General features: G+C 39.2%; 1 pseudogene; it reads right to left on the reverse strand.

Annotated features, from left to right (window-relative positions):
- The window catches only part of LOC119506089, a 146,490-nt pseudogene that overhangs the window by 21,312 nt on the left and 102,468 nt on the right, over window positions 1-22,710 (reverse strand).

The raw sequence follows: 22,710 nt of genomic DNA on the forward strand, positions 1-22,710 counted from the left end.
ATGTTTCTGTTAATTCTAGTCTCTAGTTTGCATTGACTGTACTTTCCCCCAATCCCACCTTACCTTTTTTTTAAATTTCATTTTGAAATAAATTCAAACTTACAGGAACAGTTGCAAAAATAATACAAATCCCATACATAAAACTCCAGCATACCCCAACCCCCCTCCCCCAATAGCCCGATCCACCAACTTTAACATCCTGTCACACCACCATTTCTCTTTCCCTCCATCCCTCCCTCCCTATCATCCATCTATTGCTCTGTCTTCTGAACATGAGAGCTAGCTGCACACATCTTTGAAAAAACAATATAATTCACATATACAATTCCCATGAACAAGAGCATTCTTTTATGCAATCCCATTAAGCGCAGCTAAGAAGTTCAAGAAATTCAACATTGATATAAAGCTTACATTCTATATTTCCTTTTTTTTTTCTTATGTATCATCTGTGTCCCTTTGAGCCTCCTCTCCTCCATCTGCAGATCCCATCCAGGATCATCTTTGGCATTTGTCATCTATTTAAACTGTCTTATGTTTTTCACTTGTGGAAACAAAGATACAGCCTAAATCTTCCCATTCCACCCCCTCCCTAGCATTCCATTAGTGGCATTAATCACATTTAGAATGTTGTAATGCTATCACCTTCCCACCATCCATTACTAGAAATTTCCCTTCACCCAAGACAGAAACCCTACATTCATTTCTTAACTCCCTAATGCCCCTTCCCCCATGTCTCATAACCCATACTCTACTTTTCATCTCTATGGTCATATTCTCTCACACTTTGTGTTTACCATGGGGCTTAAATTTAACCTCTTAAATCAATAACAATCTTGTTTTTCTTTTATACCAACTTAACTTCAATAGGACACATAAACTATGTTCCTATTCTCCATTCCCCCACCTTTATGTAGTTCTTGTCAAAAATTACATATTTTACATTGAGTCCAAAACCAACAATTTATCATTAAGTTTATGTATTTTAGATCCTGTAGGAAGTAAACAGTGGAGCTACAAATCAAAAATACAGTACTATTGGTATTTACATTTACCATGTGATCTTTACTGGAAATCTTTATTTCTTCATGTAGTTTCAGTTTCCTTTAGCTCAACTCCCTTTAGCATTTCTTACACGATTGATCTACTGATGATGAAGTCCCTCAGCTTTTGATTATCATGGAATGTTTTCATCTCCCCCTCATTTTTACCCTCCAGGTGTTTGTGAATTCTCCAAGTCTCTGATGGTTATTGACTTCTATGTGTATTCCATTGTGGTCAGAGAATGTGCTTTGAACAAATTCAATTTTTATTTTTTTAATTTATTGAGGCTTGTTTTATGTCTCAGCATACGGTCCATTCTGGAGAAAGATCCATGATCACTAGAGAAGAATGTGTGTCCTGGTGACCTGGGATGTAATGTTCTATACATGTCTGTTAAAATACTCTTTATCTCTCTCTCCTTTCTTTGTTTCTCTGTCAGTAGGGCTCCCTTTAGTATCTGAAGTAGGACAGGTCTTTTATTAGCAAAATCTCTCAGCATTTGTTTGTCTGTGAAAAATTTAAGCTCTCCCTCAAATTTGAAGGAGAGCTTTGCTGGATAAAGTATTCTTGGTTGCAGATTTTTCTCTCTTAGAATTTTAAATATGTCATGCCACTGCCTTCTCGCCTCCATGGTGGCTGCTGAGTAGTCACTACTTAGTCTTGTTGTTTCCTTTGTATGTGGTGAATTGCTTTTCTCTTGCTGCTTTCAAAACTTGCTCCTTCTCTTCAGTATTTGACAGTCTGATCAGAATATGTCTTGGAGTGGGTTTACTTGGATTTATTCTATTTGGAGTTCACTGGGCATTTATGCTTTGTGTATTTATACTGTGTAGATTTGGGAAGTTTTCCCCAACAATTTCTTTGAATACTCTTTCTAGACCTTTACCATTCTCTTCCCCTTCTGGGACACCAATGAGTCTTAAATTTGGACGTTTTATTTTATCTATCATATCCCTGAGATCCATTTCAATTTTTTTTGATGTTTTTCCCCATTCTTTCTTTTGTTCTTTCATTTTCTGTTCTGTGGTCCTTGAGGAGGCTGAGTCATTGTTCAACTTCCTCTAATCTTGTATTATCAGTAGCCAGAGTCTTTTTAATTTGGCCAACAGTTTCTTTAATCCCAAAAGATCTTCCTTTTTTTTATTTACTCTTGCAATTTCTTCTTTATGCTCTTATAGGGTCTTCTTTATGTCCTTTATATCCTGTGCCATGCTCTTCTTCATGTCTTTTATATCCTGCACCATGCTCTCATTGTCTATCTTTAGTTCTTTGATTAATTGCTCCAAGTACTGTGTCTCTTCTGACTTTTGATTTGGGTGTTCGGGTTTGGGTTCTCCATATCGTCTGGTTTTATCATATGCTTTAAGATTTTCTGTTGTTTTGGCCTCTTGGCATTTGCTTTACTTGATCTCTAATTTGTCAGAACTACAGCTTGGTGGCATACACCTTGTGTAACTAACCAGCACATGGCGTCTGTGAGTCACCTATTCCCCTCAAGTCAGTTCTCCCCAACTTTGTCTTTGTAGTGTGTGGGGATCTGATTCTTGTGGAGTTCAAATGGTGCACTAAATTTGGGTGTGTTTTTGCTGTCCACCCTGAATGTGGGGTGTGTGCCTGGGTGGTTACGGAGGCAGGGCAGCTTTAATAATCAAACCTCCCAGGTGTTCCCAGAGATTTAAGGCTGTTGCAGGAACCTAAGCCTTCATTTCAGTCTTGCCACAGATTGTCTCTGTCACTGACCCACAAGTCCTTGGTATTGGCGTAGTGTCCCTGTGATTTCTGAGCAGGTCCCCCTTCTCAGCCGTGCTCTTCCAGTACCTCTGCTGAAGGAAGGTTGTGCCATGTCACAAGTGCGTGCTGCCCCACCAGGGAAGCCCTGGGCCGCTGGGCCATGCAGGGCCATTCCCAGCCTGCTGTAAAGATGGCTGAATGGGAAGTGTTAATTTCCCCCTTTTTGCACAGTTCCACCTTCCCATCCCCGGGACAATTAGCTGTGGGTGCACTAAAGGCTAATATTGTGGTGTCTGTGCAGTGCTGTGGGAAAGATTCCCCATCACACTGGGTTTCTTGGTGCAGCTCTGGGCTGTGGGTCCAGCACCAGGCAGAAGTGTCCCCAGCCCACCAGGGAGATGGCTGCAAGGGGTGCAGTTTCTTTCTCCTTTTGGCTCCCCTCTGCTCCCCTGGCACTGAGACAATCAGCAGTGGGTGTGAGAAGGCTATCCTCCATGCCAGACACTGAGGTGTTGGCCCAGCCTGCTCCTGCCGTGCTTCACTGCGCAGTTCTCCCCATCGTATTCACAGCCACTCCCAGGTTTTTTTTTTTCTTTTAAAGAACAAGTCCATCTCCAAATGTCAACCCACTGTTTCCCCACACCACAGCATGGCCACCGGACTTTCAGCTGGCTCACTCACTCCATTCAGAATACAGACTCCTGGTTTCACCAAATACATGGTCCCTGTGGATTTAGCAGACCCTGTCTGGCTGGTGTATTGCTGGAACTGGTGTTCTGGGTCACTTTCTGGTTTTTATCTAGTATTTTTCATGGAAGTGTTTTTCTACCGTCTCACCTAGCCACCATCTTAGGTTCTCCGCATCCTATTTTTAACACCTTGCAATGTTGACATTCATTTGTACTACCTCATGTTAAAACATATTTGTACTTTTATTACAATCATTCAGCACCCTAGGTTTCACTGAGTTATACAGTCCCAGTCCTTATATTTCATCTTTCATTCCAGTGTCCCACATGCTCCTAACCTTCCTCTTTCAACCATGCTCACAGTCATCTTTGTTCAGTGTACTTACATTGCTGTACTGCTATCTCCCAAAATTGTTTCCAAACTTCTCACTCCTGTCTTTTCTTTCTATCTGCAGTGCTTCCTTTAGTGTTTCCTGTACAGCAGGTATCTTGTTCACAAATTCTGCCACTGTCTGTCAGAGAATATTTTAAGCTCTCCCTCATATCTGAAGGACAGTTTTGCCAGATACAGGATTCTTGGTTGGTGGTTCTCTCTTTCAGTATCTTAAATATATCACCCCACTTCCTTCTGGCCTCCATAGTTTCTGTTGAGAAATCTGCACATAATCTTATCAGGCTTCCTTTGTATGTGATGGATCTCTTTTGCTGCTTTCAGGATTCTCTCTTTACCTTTGATGTTTGATAATCTGATTAATAAGTGTCTTGGCATAGGCCTATTCAAATCTATTCTGTTTGGGGTACACTGCACTTCTTGGATCCATAGTTTTATGCCTTTCATAAAGATGGGAAATTTTCATTTATTATATCTTTTATTATTGCTTCTGTCCCTTTTCCCTTCTTTTCTCCTTCTGGGACACCAATGACACATACATTCCTGCATTTTGTTTTGTCCTTAAGTTCCCAGAGATGTTGCTCATATTTTTCCATTCTTTTCTCTATCCTTTTGTGTATAGGCTTTCAGGTGCCTTGTTCTCCAGTTCCTGAGTGTTTTTTCTTCTGCCTCTTGAGATCTGCTGTCATATATTTCCATTGTGTCTTTCATCTCTTGTGTTGTCTTTCATTTCCATAGATTCTTCCAGTTGTTTTTTCAAACTTTCAATTTCTACTGCACATACACCCAGTGTTTTCATTATATGCTTCATCTCTATTGCCATATCTTCCCTAAACTTTTTGAATTGATTTACCATTAGTTGTTTAAATTCCTGTATCTCAGTTGAAGTGTAAGTTTGTTCCTTTGACTGGGCCACAAATTCATTTTTCTTAGTGTAGGTTGTAGTTTTCTGTTGTCTAGGCATCTGGTTTCCTTGGTTAGCCCAATCGGGTTTTCCCAGACCCAAACAGGCTCAGGTCTTGGAATGGAATAGTATCCAGTTTCCCTGAGGGTGTCTTAGAAGATTGGTACACCCTGTGAGGACTCAAGCTGCTGTGCTTTTCCTAACATTCCCAGAAGGTGGTGCCTGTCAGCCTGTAGCTCCAGACTGGTGTAAGGAGGTGTGGCCACAGCTGATTTCTCCCAGGCTTTGGGGTCTGGTTCTGAATGGAAGGCAGATAGTAGAGCTGGGCCCCACCTTTTTCCTCTTAAGGAAGATACAATACCTACCCCCCGCCCCAGGGAGAGGTCATTAGCATTTGAATAGTCTCTCTGCCTGTGCTATCTCCACCCTTGTCTGGGCCAGAGCACTGGGAATTGAAAATGGCTGAGGCTTTCTCCACTGAGCCAAAAAAGGACAGAAAGCCCCCTTCAGGACCAGTCCATGACCACCCTCTGGCTCTCAAGCTCAGTCATCACCAAAAGCCTCTCTCTGCTTGATGGGGTTTCATGTCTTGTATTGAGCAGTCCATGTTTGTTAATTACAATCCCAGTTGGAGCTCAGGTGAGCTATATTCCCTTGCTAGGAGAGTGCTGCTTTCTAGCACCACAAGTCTTTGCAGTTCAGGCCATGGGGGGAAGGGGTTCCTGGCTTGGATCTGCAGTTTTTACATATAGATTTTATGCAGCAATCTCAGGCATACCTCCCAACTCAGGTTGGTGTTTGATGAATGGACACTCACATTTGTTCCCCCCCCCCCCAGTTATTCCAGATTATTTATTAGTTGCTGCTGGTTGTTTATTTGTTGTTCCAGGGGGACAAACTAGCTTTCACTCCTGTCTAGGCTTCCATCTTCTTCCGTGTAATTTCTTTTTAACCCACTGATTGTTTATGAGTGTGTTAACTTCCTGTTTAAGAGTGTATTATTTAACTTCCATACATTTGTGGATATTCCAATTCTCTGAATGTTACTGATATCCAGCTTCATTCCATTATGTTCAGAGAAGATGCTTTGTATAATTTCAGTATTTTTTAACTTATTGAGACTTGTTTTGTGACCCAAAGTGTGGTCTATCTTGGAGAATGGCCCCTGTGCACTTGAGAAGAATGTGTATCATGCTGCTTTGGGATTCAATATTCTGTTTCTGTGTTAGCTCCAGTTCATTTATCATAATATTCATTTCTCTGTTTCCTTATTGATCTTCTGTTTAGATGTTCTATCTATTGATAAGAGTGGTATGTTAAAGTCTCCAACTGTTATCATAGAGGGATCTATTTCTCACTTCAAATTGACCAATGTTTGTCTCATGTATTTTGGATCACTGTGGTTAGGTATATATTTATGATGTTATTTCTTCTGGTGGATTGACCATTTATTAAGATATACTGTCCTTCTTACTATATTGTAACAGGTTTTGATTTAAAGCTGCTTTTGTCTGATAGTATATCTACCCTAAGCCATTTTTTATTACTATTTGCATGGAATATCTTTTTCCATCCTTTCACTTTCAACCAATTTGTATATTTGGGTCTAAGGGGAGTCTTTTTCAAACAGCATGCAATGGGAACATGTTTTCTTGTTCATTCAGCAATTCTTTGCCATTTGGTTGGGGAGTTTAATCCATTAACATTCAGCGTTATTACTGCAAAGACAGTACTTAATTCAGGCATTTTGTCCATTGGTTTCCATATATTCTGTTTTCTCGTCTCTTTTCCTCTTTTTGCAACCTCCTTCTCGTAGAGTTGATCTTTTGTGATGTTTCTGACTGACCCATTCTCATTTTGATTCTGGATATTTTTAAATTTGTTTCTTTGTGGTTACCCTGGGATTTGTATTACACAACCTACATCTAAAACCTACTATTCAGAAAGCATACTAACTTAGATTCAATAGCATACATGTCCTGCTTCCATATCCCTCTGTCTCTCCCTTTTATGTTGCTTTTGTTCCACATTACCTGGACATTTTGTGTCTCCATTATCAGGTAAAATGCCTTTTTCTTGGTCAATTGTATTCTGACTCTTATAGGAGGTAAAAAGTAGAATTGTGTATTGAGAAACAGTACTATGGGTTTTGCTCTCACCCTTTTAATTACTTGTACTGAAGATCTTCATTTCTTCCCCTAGTCCAGGCAACTCTCTCTTGTCTTTTCCTTTCAACCTGCAGGATTCCCATTAGTAATTTTTATAGGGCTGGTCTCTTTCAGTTTGTTTACCTATGAATATTTTAAACTATTCCTCATTTTTGAATTACAGTTTTGCTGGAGAAAGAATTTGGGGCTGGTAGTTGTTCTCTTTTGGTACCTTACATATATAATAACACTGCCTACCTGCCTTCATGATTTCTGATGAGAAATTGGCACTTAGACTTATTGAGGATCCCCTGTATGTGGTGAAACCCTTTTCTCTTGCTGCGTCCAGAATTCTCTTTATGCTTGACATTTGATATTCTGATTAGTACATGTCTCATAGTCTACCATGGTTTATTCTGTTTGCAGTATGTTGCATTTCTTGGACATGTATATTTACATCTTTCATAAGAGTTGGGAAAATTTTGGCCACTATTTCCTCAAATATTGTTTCTGCCCTTTTCCCTTCTCTTCTCCTTCTGGGATTCCCAAGATGCATATGTTTGTAAACAATATGCAGTCACTCAAATGACTGAGACACTGTTCAACTTTTTCTATTCTTTTCTTCTGATTGCATGATTTCAATCATCCTGTCTTCTAGTTCATTAATTCTTTCTTCTGACTGTTCAAATCTGCTGTTGTATGCCTCTAGTGTAGTTTTAATCTTCATTTTTGTGCCTTTCATTCCCATTTGTTTTTTTAAACTTTCAACTTTTTTATCCTCACACATTATCTGCTTAATATTATTTAGCTCTATATCCATATTTTCCTTCATCTCCCTAAATTGAGTAGATTTTTTTGAAGTTATTGGTTAGTTGTTCCAAAATCTGTCTTCCCTAAAGTCTAATTTTCTTTCCCTTGAATGAGCCATATCTTCTGTTTGTTAAGTATGGCTTGTAATTTTTTACTGATGTGTAGGTATCTGATTATTTTGATGTGTAAACTCCAAAGGTCAGTTTCTCCCTCTTGTTTCATTGTTGACTGGCTTTGTGTTAAGGCTCTTCTTTGACACTTGGTAAAACTTAGTCCGGATCTTTCAAGTAGCCCATGTTTAGCAGTTCAGATTTTCTTCATCTGATTCTTGCCCTGGATATGAAGTATAATTTTTAAGATTGCAATTCTGTGCAATTGTTTCACCTACAGGAGATTCCTTTCCTCTGCTCCTTCTCCAGGAATCTTGATCTGTTCAGTTTTGCACAAAATTTTCTCCCCTTTTCCTATTATTTGTTTAAATTGTTTCCCTCACTCAGTGCCCCTTTTCTTCACATTCTGCAGTTCTGGGACCTGTCCTGTCATACAGAAGTTCAGTAAACCACCACCCCCCCTTTTTATGTAAGGCTTTTCTGACTCTATTTTCTTCCATGATAGCATATCCTGCCCCAGAGACCCAGATTGGATTAATCCAGAAAGGTGGGCATGCTCATTTGAATCTATTATGTCCCTCACAAAAGCCATGTTCTTTAATGCAATCTGGTGGGGGCAGACTTATTAGACTTTTGATTAGGGAGGGACCTTTTGATTAAACTTTTTACATGGAGATGTGACACACCCAACTGAAGGTGAGACCTTTAGATTAGTTCATTTCCATGGAGGTGTGGACCCTGCCCATTCAGGGTGGGTCTTAATTAGACCACTGGTGTCCTTTCAGAGAACTCACTGAGAGCAGAAGCTCAGAGAAGTTGAGAGAGACAGTTTGGAGAGAAGCTATGTATTTCAGAGTCTGTCCCCAGGAGAAGCTAAGAGTCAACACAGATCCAGATGCTTGGAGATGCTGAGAGATGCATACAGAAGGATGTTTGGAGATGCTAAGCCAAGAGAGGAAGCACAGAGTTTGCCCCAGAGAAGCTGAGAGGACCAACAGATGCTTAGATGCATAGGAGTTGAAGAAGCTAAGAGAGACAGAAGCCCAGAGACATTTTGGAGAAAGCCATTTTGAAACCAGAATCTGGGATCAAAGGACCAGCAGATACCAGCCACATGCCTTCCCAACTGACAGAGGTGTTCCAGATACAATCAGCTATTCTTCAGTGAAGATATCCTCTTGTTGAAGCCTGTGTGGACACTCTTATGGCCTGCCAGCCTGGACTAAAAGGGACAGATTGAAGGAAAAATTTCTTCAAAGCTGGAACCAAGCTAAGAATTTTTTGCAAGACACATGTAAATAGAACCATTGCCAGTCTAGACTGGAGGGGACAGAGAAGGGACAAACTGAGAGAAGGATGAATTCAAAGGCATAACCGTGGAAGCTAAGGTCTGGAGCCAAGAAATCTCAGGCCAGGAGAGCCAGACCTACCCATGCATGTGGAAAGGGTGAGGTTGCCTTGGAGGCAGAGGGTGGGCCTTCCACCTCTGCTCAGGAAGAGTTTTGCCAACCCAGGCCACAGAGAGGGTGGAGCACATCCCCACGGATTGGGAAGAGCCTGGCCACCACTCCACTGTTTGGAGTGGGGAGAGCCTGGGCCCTGGAGATGGCGGGGAATCCAGGTGCTGCCTCAATGCTTGAGGAGGGCGGAGCCAAGAACAATGTAGTTACCCCAATGCGTGGATATTTTGGAGCAATCACCCCAGCATTTGGAGAGAACAGGGCCACCATGAAGGCACTTAAGAAGGGTAGGACTCCCACTCTCTCATGCCCCAAGGATAAAACACCATTCTATAAATGACTCTCAGACTTTGAAATCTACTGAAGTTTGCCCTGCAGGTTTTAGCAACTGTTTTGTTCCCATGACCCCCATTTTCCTTTTGGTTTCTCCCTTTTGCAATGGGAATGTTTATCCTATGAGTGTCCCTTCTTGTATATTGGAAGCAAGTAACTTGTTCAAAGTTTCACAGTTCCACAGCCAGAGGGGAATTTTGCCTTAGAACAGACCACACCTGTAAATGATTTTGATAAGACTTGTACTTATCTATTATTACTGAAATTATTGAAGCTTTTATGATATTGTGATGGAATGAATGTATTTCCGTTTTAGGAAAGAACATGTCTTTTTGGGGTCCTGAGGGTGGAATGTGCTGATTTGAATCTATTATGTCCCCTACATAAGCCATGTTCTTTAATGCAATCTTGTGGGGAAGACTTATGAGTCTTTCAATTAGGGTGGGACCTTTTGATTAGGTTGTTTCCCTGGAGATGTGATGCACCCAACTGTAGGTGAGACCTTTAGATTACATCATTTCCATTCAGGGTGGGTCTTAATTGGATCAATGGAGTTCTTTCAGAGAGCTCATGGAGAAGAGGAGCTCAGAGAAGCTGAGAGAGACATTTTAGACAGAAGCTAAGATATATGATTCAGAGTTTGCCCCTGAGAGATGCTAAGAGACAATACAGACCCAGATGCTTGGAGATGCTGGGAGATGCAGACAGAGGGACTTCTGGAGATGCTAAGCTAAAAGATGAAGCCCAGAGTTTGCCCTGGAGAAGCTAACAGGGGACCTCCAGACACTTAGGTACACAGGAGCTGAAGAAGCTAAGAGAGAAAAAAGCCCACATTTTGGAAAAGGCCATTTTGAAAATAGAACCCAGGAGCAAAGGACCAGCAGATGCCAGCCATGTGCCTTCCCAACTGACAGAGGTCTTTCAGACGCCTTCAGCCTTTCTTCAGTGAAGGTATCCTCTTGTTGACCTAGTTTGGGCAATTTTATAGCCTTAAAACTGTAAATTTATAACCTAACAAATCCCATCTATAAAAGCCAATCCGTTTCTGATATTTTGCATAACAGCAGATTTAGCAAGCTGGAACAGTGTGTTAATCCAGAAAGGTCCATTTTTGCATTTAGGTAGTCGAACAGACTGTATTGAGTGTGTGCACCTCTTACCAACAGCTTTTCCACAGTGTTTCTCCCTGCACCCCCACCCCTTGAGGCACTTTTACATGCAGCACTTCTAAGTCACTTGTGTTCCACCGTTGGTTTTTGTAAATTTTGGTCCTTTTGCCTAAACATGCATGCAGTTCCAGCCTGCTGCTGTATGTGGCTCTACAGTCTACAGAAGCAACCCAAGCCATGCTCTATGGCCAATTCATTTTTTGACAAAGATGTCAAGGTGTCAATTCACTTAATTGGGAATGAATAGCCTCTTCAACAATTGTACTGAGAAAACTGGATATACATATGTAAAAGAATGAAAGTGGAACCCTACCTGACACTGTATACAAAAACTAACTCAAAATGGATCTAAGGGCTAAATATAAGAACCAAAACTATAAACCTCCTAGAAGAAAACATAAGGAACCATCTTCAGGATGTTGTGTTAGGCACTGGATTCTTAAACTTCACACCAAAGCATGTGCAGCAAAAGAAAATGAGATAAATAAGACTTAATCAAAATTAAAACCTTTTTGCATCAAAGGACTTCATCATGAAAGTAGAAAGACTTCCTATAGAAGGGTTTAAAGTATTTGGAAATCACATATTTGCTAAGTATTTAATATCTAGAATATAAAAAGATATCCTACAGTTCAATAACAACAAAAAAAACTAATTTAAAAAATGGGCAAAAGACTTGAATAGACCTTTTTCCAAAGAGGATACGTAAATGGCCAAAAGCACACGAAAAGATGCTCAACATCATTAATTATTAGGGAAATGCAAATCAAAACCAAAGTGAGATACCATTTCACACCCAATAGAATGGCTACTATTTTAAAAATGGAAAATAACAAGTGTTGGAGAGAAGGTGGAGAAATAGGAACATCATTCACTGTTGGTGGGAATATAAAGTGATGCAAATGCTGTAGAAAACAATTTGGTAGTTCCTCAGAAATCTAAGTATAGAATTACCATAAGACTTGGCAATCCCACTGCTAGAGATACACCTAGAATAATTGAAATCAGGGTCTTGAACATTTACTGGCACACTGATGTTCATAGTGGCATTATTCACAATGACAAAAGATGGAAGCAACCCAAGTGCCAACTGAGAGATAAATGGATAAAGTATGGTATATACATAAAATGGAATGTAATTCAGCCATATAAAGGAATGAAGTTATGACACACACAACCTCAGGGATGAACCTTGAAGACACCATGTTGAATGAAATAAAACAGATACACAGGACAAATATTCTATGATCTCACTTAAATGAAATTATTAGAATATCTAAATTCATAGAGTCAGAAATAGAATACAGTTTACCAAGGGCCAGGGATAGAGTAGGGAATGGGAAGTTAATGCTTATTTGGTACAACCTGTCTGTTTGGGGTGATGGAAAATTTTGGTAATGGATGATGGTGATGGTAGCACACATTGTAAATGTAATTAAGACCCCTGAATTGTATAGTGGATATGGTTTAAAGGGGATATTTTAGGTTGTATATACACTACCAGAATAAAAATTTTAAAAACTGTAGAACTGTAAAACACAGAGTGGGCCCTAATGTAGACTATAAATTATCATTAATAGAATAATTATAATAATATTGTTTCACCTCCTTAAATAAAGGTAACACACCAAAGAAAGTATTAATACAAGGAAAATTGCACATGTGAGGGGGGATATGTGGTAATTCTTTTTTTCTGCATGGTTTTTCGGTATATCTGCAACTTCTATAATAAAAAGAAAACCAACTGAGACATTTACTAAGTTTAAATATAATAAAAAGGGCATTCATTCTTTTGATTCTAGGATGGCACATTTTACTTTCAAAATTATAAGTCTACAAGTTTTGGAAATGTGGCATGTTTAGAAAGACAACTGAAATCAATTATAAAACCCATTATAAATTGGTCTAATTTGGTCTTGAATTAATGCTACATGACTTTTTTAAAAGAATAAAACTTCAAAACCAAATTAGTAAAGATGAGTCAAAGCATGATGCTTTTTAAGTAGGAAAACACAAGATGTTTTACAGAACAGTTAGCCAAATTGACCAATTAGAATATTTTATGTAGAATAGAAGCTAAGGAAAAAAACTGAAAAGATAATTGCGGTTAGATTGGGAAGCTGAATTTAGAAAATATATACTTTCATAAAACTTGTTTTATGCTTTTGAATTTTTGCTTATGCTTTTCTTATACTTATTTATATGCCCCTCAGGCCTAGCCTCATGCCACAATAAACAGAGCTCAGTCTTTCCTATTTTGTCCACCTTTTATTTATTTCCCCAAACATAAGAAATTAACAGAGCCCAATATTATCTATCCAATGTCCAGAATATAACAAAAAAATTACTCAAAAATGAAACACTTCCTATTAATAACTGTTAGTGATGGTGATTTGGTTGTATGTGTAATTAAACTCATTCGATGTCCTGAGAGGCTTTCTTTTTTTTCCTTGAAAAATTTTTAGCAATTCAAAGTGATTCATAATTACTGTAGAACGTACTTGTGCAGTCTCTTGTCAAACATCTGAGGACAACTTTTAAACATAATGTAACCATCCTTCCCCTGAAATATCAAAACATACTTCAATTTTCTTATCCATAAATATGCATAAATTCTAAGTTTCATACTTTAAATGTATTTTTGACACTGAAATACAATTTCATATATATTTACAAAAATGTAAAAAAATATTTCCATATATGTAACTAATACACTTAAAAATTCCTGCCCTCTCACTGGAACCAGACATGGTATTCTTGACCCTGTTGTACTTGGTCTACTACCTAGCAGCATTAGAAATGGGCTACCAACAATCCCTAAAGTTGGCTGTAAACTAAATTCACCTGTGAGGCCTGTGTACAATAAGTATTATTGAATTTCATCTGAAACCTTCTAAATGGCTCTCAATTTCGAACTCCAGAATCTGTACTTTTAACAAGCTTCCTAAAAACACCCCAACACTGCTGTAGAACACTCCACTAGAGTATTCTAGAACCCCTGGATGAAATTTAATGGTCATTATAGATTTAGTCACCCAAGTTCAATTGTACATAACTAAACATGGCATATCCTATTAAAATATACTGAATACGTAAACATTAAAGTTCAACAATCCATTATGGCTTTTTTTTTTAGTCACTTGTGGCTATATTTGCCAATCCCTTAAAGAACACTATTAATAACCATGAATTTTGATTCTGAATTTTAAAATTTGATAATACAAAACAGATTAATAATGAAATCAAAAATGCATATAATAAAGAAATTTAATTCATTAATTATAAAAATTAATGGAAAAATTTATTAAAACCACCAACTGTCTGAAATTATAAAAAGAATATATAAGTGAGTATTTGTGTGCAAGTTCATGCAATTATGTATTAATATAAGGCAATGGCCTTATTTAAACATTTTCAAAAGAAACCGATCTCATATTTGCAATGTTTTCCTTAAGAGCAAGAAGATAAACTTTTTTTTCCATAAGTACTGTCCTGGAACTTTTACAGTATCTCTTATGATTCAGTGTCCTGGTTCTGAATCTGGATCAAATCCAAATTCTATCCCAGCAACCTGAGGAAAACTGAAATTTAAAAAGATATACTTTGGGAGGCGGGGCAAGATGGCGGACTGGTAAGCTGTATGTTTTAGTTACTCCTCCAGGAAAGTAGGTAGAAAGCCAGGAACTGCGTGGCCTGGACACCACAGACCAATCTGACTTTGGGCATACTTCATAAAACACTCATGAAAACGTCGAACTGCTGAGATCAGCGAAATCTGTAAGGTTTTACGGCCAGGGGACCCGCGCCCCTCCCTGCCAGGCTCAGTCCCGTGGGAGGAGGGGCTGTCAGCTCCGGGAAGGAGAAGGGAGAACTGCAGTGGCAGCCCTTATCGGAAACTCATTCTACTGATCCAAACTCCAACCATAGATAGACTGAGACCAGACACCAGAGAATCTGAGAGCAGCCAGCCCAGCAGAGAGGAGACAGGCATAGACAAAAAACAACACGAAAAACTCCAAAATAAAAGCGGAGGATTTTTGGAGTTCTGGTGAACATAGAAAGGGGAAGGGCAGAGCTCAGGCCCTGAGGCGCATATGCAAATCCCGAAGAAAAGCTGATCTCTCTGCCCTGTGGACCTTTCCTTAATGGCCCTGGTTGCTTTGTCTATTAGCATTTCAATAACCCATTAGATCTCTGAGGAGGGCCCTTTTTTTTTTTTAATCCTTTTTTCTTTTTCTAAAACAATTACTCTAAGAAGCCCAATAAAGAAAGCTTCAAAGACTTGCAATTTGGGCAGGTCAAGTCAAGAGCAGAACTAAGAGAGCTCTGAGACAAAAGGCAATAATCCAGTGGCTGAGAAAATTCACTAAACACCACAACTTCCCAAGAAAAGGGGGGTGTCCGCTCACAGCCATCATCCTGGTGGACAGGAAAACACTCCTGCCCATCGCCAGCCCCATAGTCCAGAGCTGCCCCAGACAACCCAGTGTGATGGAAGTGCTTCAAATAACAGGCACACACCACAAAACTGGGAGTGGACATTACCCTTCCCTGCAACCTCAGCTGATTGTCCCAGAGTTGGGAAGGTGGAGCAGTGTGAATTAACAAAGCCCCATTCAGCCATCATTTCAGCAGACTGGGAGCCTCCCTACACAGCCCAGCAGCCCAGAACCGCCCTGGGGGGACGGCACTCACCTGTGACATAGCACAGTCATCCCTCAACAGAGGACCCGGGGTGCACAGCCTGGAAGAGGGGCCCACTTGCAAGTCTCAGGAGCCATACGCCAATACCAAGGACTTGTGGGTCAGTGGCAGAGACAAACTGTGGCAGGACTGAACTGAAGGATTAGACTATTGCAGCAGCTTTAAAACTCTAGGATCACCAGGGAGATTTGATTGTTCGGGCCACCCCCCCTCCCTGACTGCCCAGAAACACGCCCCATATACAGGGCAGGCAACACCAACTACACACGCAAGCTTGGTACACCAATTGGACCCCACAAGACTCACTCCCCCACTCACCAAAAAGGCTAAGCAGGGGAGAACTGGCTTGTGGAGAACAGGTGGCTTGTGGACGCCACCTGCTGGTTAGTTAGAGAAAGTGTAGTCCACGAAGCTGTAGATCTGATAAATTAGAGATAAGGACTTCAATTGGTCTACAAATCCTAAAAGAACCCTATCAAGTTCAGCAAATGCCACGAGGCCAAAAACAACAGAAAATTATAAAGCATATGAAAAAACCAGACGATATGGATAACCCAAGCCCAAGCACCCAAATCAAAAGATCAGAAGAGACACAGCACCTAGAGCAGCTACTCAAAGAACTAAAGATGAACAATGAGACCATAGTACGGGAGACAAAGGAAATCAAGAAGACCCTAGAAGAGCATAAAGAAGACACTGCAAGACTAAATAAAAAAATGTATGATCTTATGGACATTAAAGAAAGTGTTGACCAAATTAAAAAGATTCTGGACACTCATAGTACAAGACTAGAGGAAGTTGAACAATGAATCAGTGACCTGGAAGATGACAGAATGGAAAATGAAAGCATAAAAGAAAGAATGGGGAAAAAAATTGAAAAAATCGAAATGGACCTCAAGGATATGATAGATAATACGAAACGTCCGAATATAAGACTCATTGGTGTCCCAGAAGGGGAAGAAAAGGGTAAAGGTCTAGGAAGAGTATTCAAAGAAACTGTTGGGGAAAACTTCCCAAATCTTCTAAACAACATAAATACACAAATCATAAATGCTCAGCGAACTCCAAATAGAAAAAAATCCAAATAAACCCACTCCGAGACATATACTGATCACACTGTCAAACACGGAAGAGAAGGAGCAAGTTCTGAAAGCAGCAAGAGAAAAGCAATTCACCACATAAAAAGGAAACAGCATAAGACTAAGTAGTGACTACTCAGCAGCCACCACGGAGGCAAGAAGGCAGTGGCACGATATATTTAAAATCCTGAGTGAGAAAAATTTCCAGCCAAGAACACTTTATCCAGCAAAGCTCTCCTTCAAATTTGAGGGAGAGCTTAAATTTTTCACAGACAAACAAATGCTGAGAGAATTTGCTAACAAGAGACCTGCCCTACTGGAGATACTAAAGGGAGCCCTACAGACAGAGAAACAAAGAAAGGACAGAGAGACTTGGAGAAAGGTTCAGTACTAAAGAGATTCGGCATGGGTACAATAAAGGATATTAATAGAGAGAGGGAAAAATATGACAAACATAAACCAAAGGATAAGATGGCTGATTCACGAAATGCCTTCACGGTTATAACTTTGAATGTAAATGGATTAAACTCCCCAATTAAAAGATATAGATTCGCAGAATGGATCAAAAAAAATGAACCACCAATATGTTGCATACAAGAGACTCATCTTAGACACAGGGACACAAAGAAACTGAAAGTGAAAGGATGGAAAAAAATATTTCATGCAAGCTACAGCCAAAAGAAAGCAGGTGTAGCAATATTAATCTCAGATAAAATAGACTTCAAATGCAGGGATGTTTTGAGAGACAAAGAAGGCCACTACATACTAATAAAAGGGGCAATTCAGCAAGAAGAAATAACAATCGTAAATGTCTATGCACCCAATCAAGGTGGCACAAAATACATGAGAGAAACACTGGCAAAACTAAAGGAAGCAATTGATGTTCCCACAATAATTGTGGGAGACTTCAACACATCACTCTCTCCTATAGACAGATCAACCAGACAGAACACCAAAAAGGAAATTGAAAACCTAAACAATCTGATAAATGAATTAGATTTAACAGACATATACAGGACATTACATCCCAAAACACCAGGATACACATACTTTTCTAGTGCTCACGGAACTTTCTCCAGAATAGATCATATGCTGGGACATAAAACAAGCCTCAATAAATTTAAAAAGACTGAAATTATTCAAAGCACATTCTCTGACCACAATGGAATACAATTAGAAGTCCATAACCATCAGAGACTTAGAAAATTCACAAATAACTGGAGGTTAAACAACACACTCCTAAACAATCAGTGGGTTAAAGAAGAAGTAGCAAGAGAAATTGCTAAATATATAGAGACGAATGAAAATGAGAACACAACATACCAAAACCTATGGGATGCAGCAAAAGCAGTGCTAAGGGGGAAATTTATAGCACTAAACGCATATATTAAAAAGGAAGAAAGAGCCAAAATCAAAGAACTAATGGATCAACTGAAGAAGCTAGAAAATGAACAACAAACCAATCCTAAACCAAGTAGAAGAAAAGAAATAAATAGGATTAAAGCAGAAATAAATGACATAGAGAACAAAAAAACAATAGAGAGGATAAATATCACCAAAAGTTGGTTCTTTGAGAAGATCAACAAGATTGACAAGCGCCTAGCTAGACTGACAAAATCAAAAAGAGAGAAGACCCATATAAACAAAATAATGAATGAAAAAGGTGACATAACTGCAGATCCTGAAGAAATTAAAAAAATTGTAAGAGGATACTATGAACAACTGTATGGCAACAAACTGGATAATGTAGAGGAAATGGACAATTTCCTGGAAACATATGAACAACCTAGACTGACCAGAGAAGAAATAGAAGACCTCAACCAACCCATCACAAGCAAAGAGATCCAAACAGTCATCAAAAATCTTCCCACAAATAAATGCCCAGGGCCAGATGGCTTCACAGGGGAATTCTACCAAACTTTCCAGAAAGAACTGACACCAATATTACTCAAACTCTTTCAAAACATTGAAGAAAATGGAACACTACCTAACTCATTTTATGAAGCTAACATCAATCTAATACCAAAACCAGGCAAAGATGCTACAAAAAAGGAAAACTACCGGCCAATCTCCCTAATGAATATAGATGCAAAAATCCTCAACAAAATACTTGCAAATCGAATCCAAAGACACATTAAAAACATCATACACCATGACCAAGTGGGGCTCATTCCAGGCATGCAAGGATGGTTCAACATAAGAAAATCAATCAATGTATTACAACACATTAACAAGTCAAAAGGGAAAAATCAATTGATCATCTCAATAGATGCTGAAAAAGCATTTGACAAAATCCAACATCCGTTTTTGATAAAAACACTTCAAAAGGTAGGAATTGAAGGAAACTTCCTCAACATGATAAAGAGCATATATGAAAAACCCACAGCCAGCATAGTACTCAATGGTGAGAGACTGAAAGCCTTCCCTCTAAGATCAGGAACAAGACAAGGATGCCCGCTGTCACCACTGTTATTCAACATTGTGCTGGAAGTGCTAGCCAGGGCAATCCGGCAAGACAAAGAAATAAAAGGCATCCAAATTGGAAAAGAAGAAGTAAAACTGTCATTGTTTGCAGATGATATGATCTTATATCTAGAAAACCCAGAGAAATCGACGATACAGCTACTAGAGCTAATAAACAAATTTAGCAAAGTAGCGGGATACAAGATTAATGCACATAAGTCAGTAATGTTTCTATATGCTAGAAATGAACAAACTGAAGAGACACTCAAGAAAAAGATACCATTTTCAATAGCAACTAAAAAAATCAAGTACCTAGGAATAAACTTAGCCAAAGATGTAAAAGACCTATACAAAGAAAACTACATAACTCTACTAAAAGAAATAGAAGTGGACCTTAAAAGATGGAAAAATATTCCATGTTCATGGATAGGAAGGCTAAATGTCATTAAGATGTCAATTCTACCCAAACTCATCTACAGATTCAATGCAATCCCAATCAAAATTCCAACAACCTACTTTGCAGACTTGGAAAAGCTAGTTATCAAATTTATTTGGAAAGGGAAGATGCCTCGAATTGCTAAAGACACTCTAAAAAAGAAAAACCAAGTGGGAGGACTTACACTCCCTGACTTTGAAGCTTATTATAAAGCCACAGTTGCCAAAACAGCATGGTACTGGCACAAAGATAGACATATAGATCAATGGAATTGAATTGAGAATTGAGAGACAGACCCTCAGATCTATGGCCGACTGATCTTTGATAAGGCCCCCAAAGTCACTGAACTGAGTCATAATGGTCTTTTCAACAAATGGGGCTGGGAGAGTTGGATATCCATATCCAAAAGAATGAAAGAGGACCCCTACCTCACCCCCTACACAAAATTAAATCAAAATGGATGAAAGATCTCAATATAAAAGAAAGTACCATAAAACTCCTAGAAGATAATGTAGGAAAACATCTTCAAGACCTTGTATTAGGCGGCCACTTCCTAGACTTTACACCCAAAGCACAAGCAACAAAAGAGAAAATAGATAAATGGGAACTCCTCAAGCTTAGAAGTTTCTGCACCTCAAAGGAATTTCTCAAAAAGGTAAAGAGGCAGCCAACTCAATGGGAAAAAATTTTTGGAAACCATGTATCTGACAAAAGACTGATATCTTGCATATATAAAGAAATCCTACAACTCAATGACAGTAGTACAGACGGCCCAATTATAAAAAGGGCAAAAGATATGAAAAGACAGTTCTCTGAAGAGGAAATACAAATGGCCAAGAAACACATGAAAAAATGTTCAGCTTCACTAGCTATTAGAGAGATGCAAATTAAGACCACAATGAGATACCATCTAACACCGATTAGAATGGCTGCCATTAAACAAACAGGAAACTACAAATGCTGGAGGGGATGTGGAGAAATTGGAACTCTAATTCATTGTTGGTGGGACTGTATAATGGTTCAGCCACTCTGGAAGTCAGTCTGGCAGTTCCTTAGAAAACTAGATATAGAGTTACCATTTGATCCAGCGATTGCACTTCTCGGTATATACCCGGAAGATCGGAAAGCAGTGACACGAACAGATATCTGCACGCCAATGTTCATAGCAGCATTATTCACAATTGCCAAGAGATGGAAACAACCCAAATGTCCTTCAACAGATGAGTGGATAAATAAAATGTGGTATATACACACGATGGAATACTATGCGGCAGTAAGAAGGAACGATCTCGTGAAACATATGACAACATGGATGAACCTTGAAGACATAATGCTGAGCAAAATAAGCCAGGCACAAAAAGAGAAATATTATATGCTACCACTAATGTGAACTTTGAAAACTGTAAAACAAATGGTTTATAATGTAGAATGTAGGGGAACTAGCAGTAGAGAGCAATTAAGGAAGGGGGAACAATAATCCAAGAAGAACAGATAAGCTATTTAACGTTCTGGGGATGCCCAGCAATGACTATGGTCTGTTAATTTCTGATGGATATAGTAGGAGCAAGTTCACAGACATGTTGCTATATTAGGTAACTTTCTTGGGGTAAATTAGGAACATGTTGGAAGTAAAGCAGTTATCTTAGGTTAGTTGTCTTTTTCTTACTCCCTTGTTATGGTCTCTTTGAAATGTTCTTTTATTGTATGTTTGTTTTCTTTTTAACTTTTTTTTCATACAGTTGATTTAAAAAAGGGAAAGTTAAAAAAAAAAAAAGAAAAACAAGGAAGAAAATATGTAGTGCCCCCTTGAGGAGCCTGTGGAGAATGCAGGGGTATTGGCCTACCCCACCTCGATGGTTGCTAACATGACCACAGATATAGGGGACTGGTGGTTTGATGGGTTGAGCCCTCTACCATAGGTTTTACCCTTGGGAAGCGGTTGTTGCAAAGGAGAGGCTAGGCCTCCCTATAATTGTGCCTAAGAGCCTCCTCCCGAATGCCTCTTTCTCGCTCAGATGTGGCCCTCTCTCTCTACCTAAGCCAACTTGAAAGGTGAAATCACTGCCCTCCCCCCTACGTGGGATCAGACACCCAGGGAAGTGAATCTCCCTGGCAACGTGGAGTATGACTCCCGGGGAGGAATGTAGACCTGGCATCATGGGACAGAGAACATCTTCTTGACCAAAAGGGGGATGTGAAAGGAAATGAAATAAGCTTCAGTGGCAGAGAGATTCCAAAAGGAGCCGAGAGGTCACTCTGGTGGGCACTCTTACGCACACTTTAGACAACCCTTTTTAGGTTCTAAAGAATTGGGGTAGCTGGTGGTGGATACCTGAAACTATCAAACTACAACCCAGAACCCATGAATCTCGAAGACAGTTGTATAAAAATGTAGCTTATGAAGGGTGACAATGGGATTGGGAAAGCCATAAGGACCACACTCCACTTTGTCTAGTTTATGGATGGATGAGTAGAAAAATAGGGGAAGGAAACAAACAGACAAAGGTACCCAGTGTTCTTTTTTACTTCAATTGCTCTTTTTCACTCTAATTATTATTCTTGTTATTTTTGTGTGTGTGCTAATGAAGGTGTCAGGGATTGATTTAGGTGATGAATGTACAACTATGTAATGGTACTGTAAACAATCGAAAGTACGATTTGTTTTGTATGACTGCGTGGTATGTGAATATATCTCAATAAAATGAAGATAAAAAAATAAAAAATAAAAAATAAATAAAAAGATATACTTTGATAATTCTACAAGAGATACATTATTGATAGGATTAAGTATTAAAACTTAGGTGAGCACACTTGGTTAAGCTACTTAAACTGTGAAAGTAGAAATACTTCCCTTCATTAAAATGCCAAGCAAATTCCACACAGGAAAGAAGCAAAACAGAAATATTTTTAAATATATTGAAAATCTCTCACTGAGATGCTCAAACTTGCCCACACAAGGTATCTCTGCAGCGAACCTGTCCTCTGAGCACAAGATGCCACAAATAGGAAAGTGAGGTCCACAGGCAGGGATTAATGGTTCTGGAAAGCTAGAGTGTATGCCCCTCATTTAGTGTACCTGCCCTTGGGCTCCACAGGAGGAACTCCCAGAATCCTTCAAAAGGTAGATAAGCATTTATCACTGCTAACCATAAACGATATGTGAGAATAAAGACTATGCTACACATACACACACACATACTTCATGCATTTGGGGATTTATCACCGGACTTGAACTTCCTGAAA

Source organism: Choloepus didactylus, chromosome 11 (genome assembly GCF_015220235.1).
Source record: "Choloepus didactylus isolate mChoDid1 chromosome 11, mChoDid1.pri, whole genome shotgun sequence".
Lineage (NCBI taxonomy): Eukaryota > Metazoa > Chordata > Mammalia > Pilosa > Megalonychidae > Choloepus > Choloepus didactylus.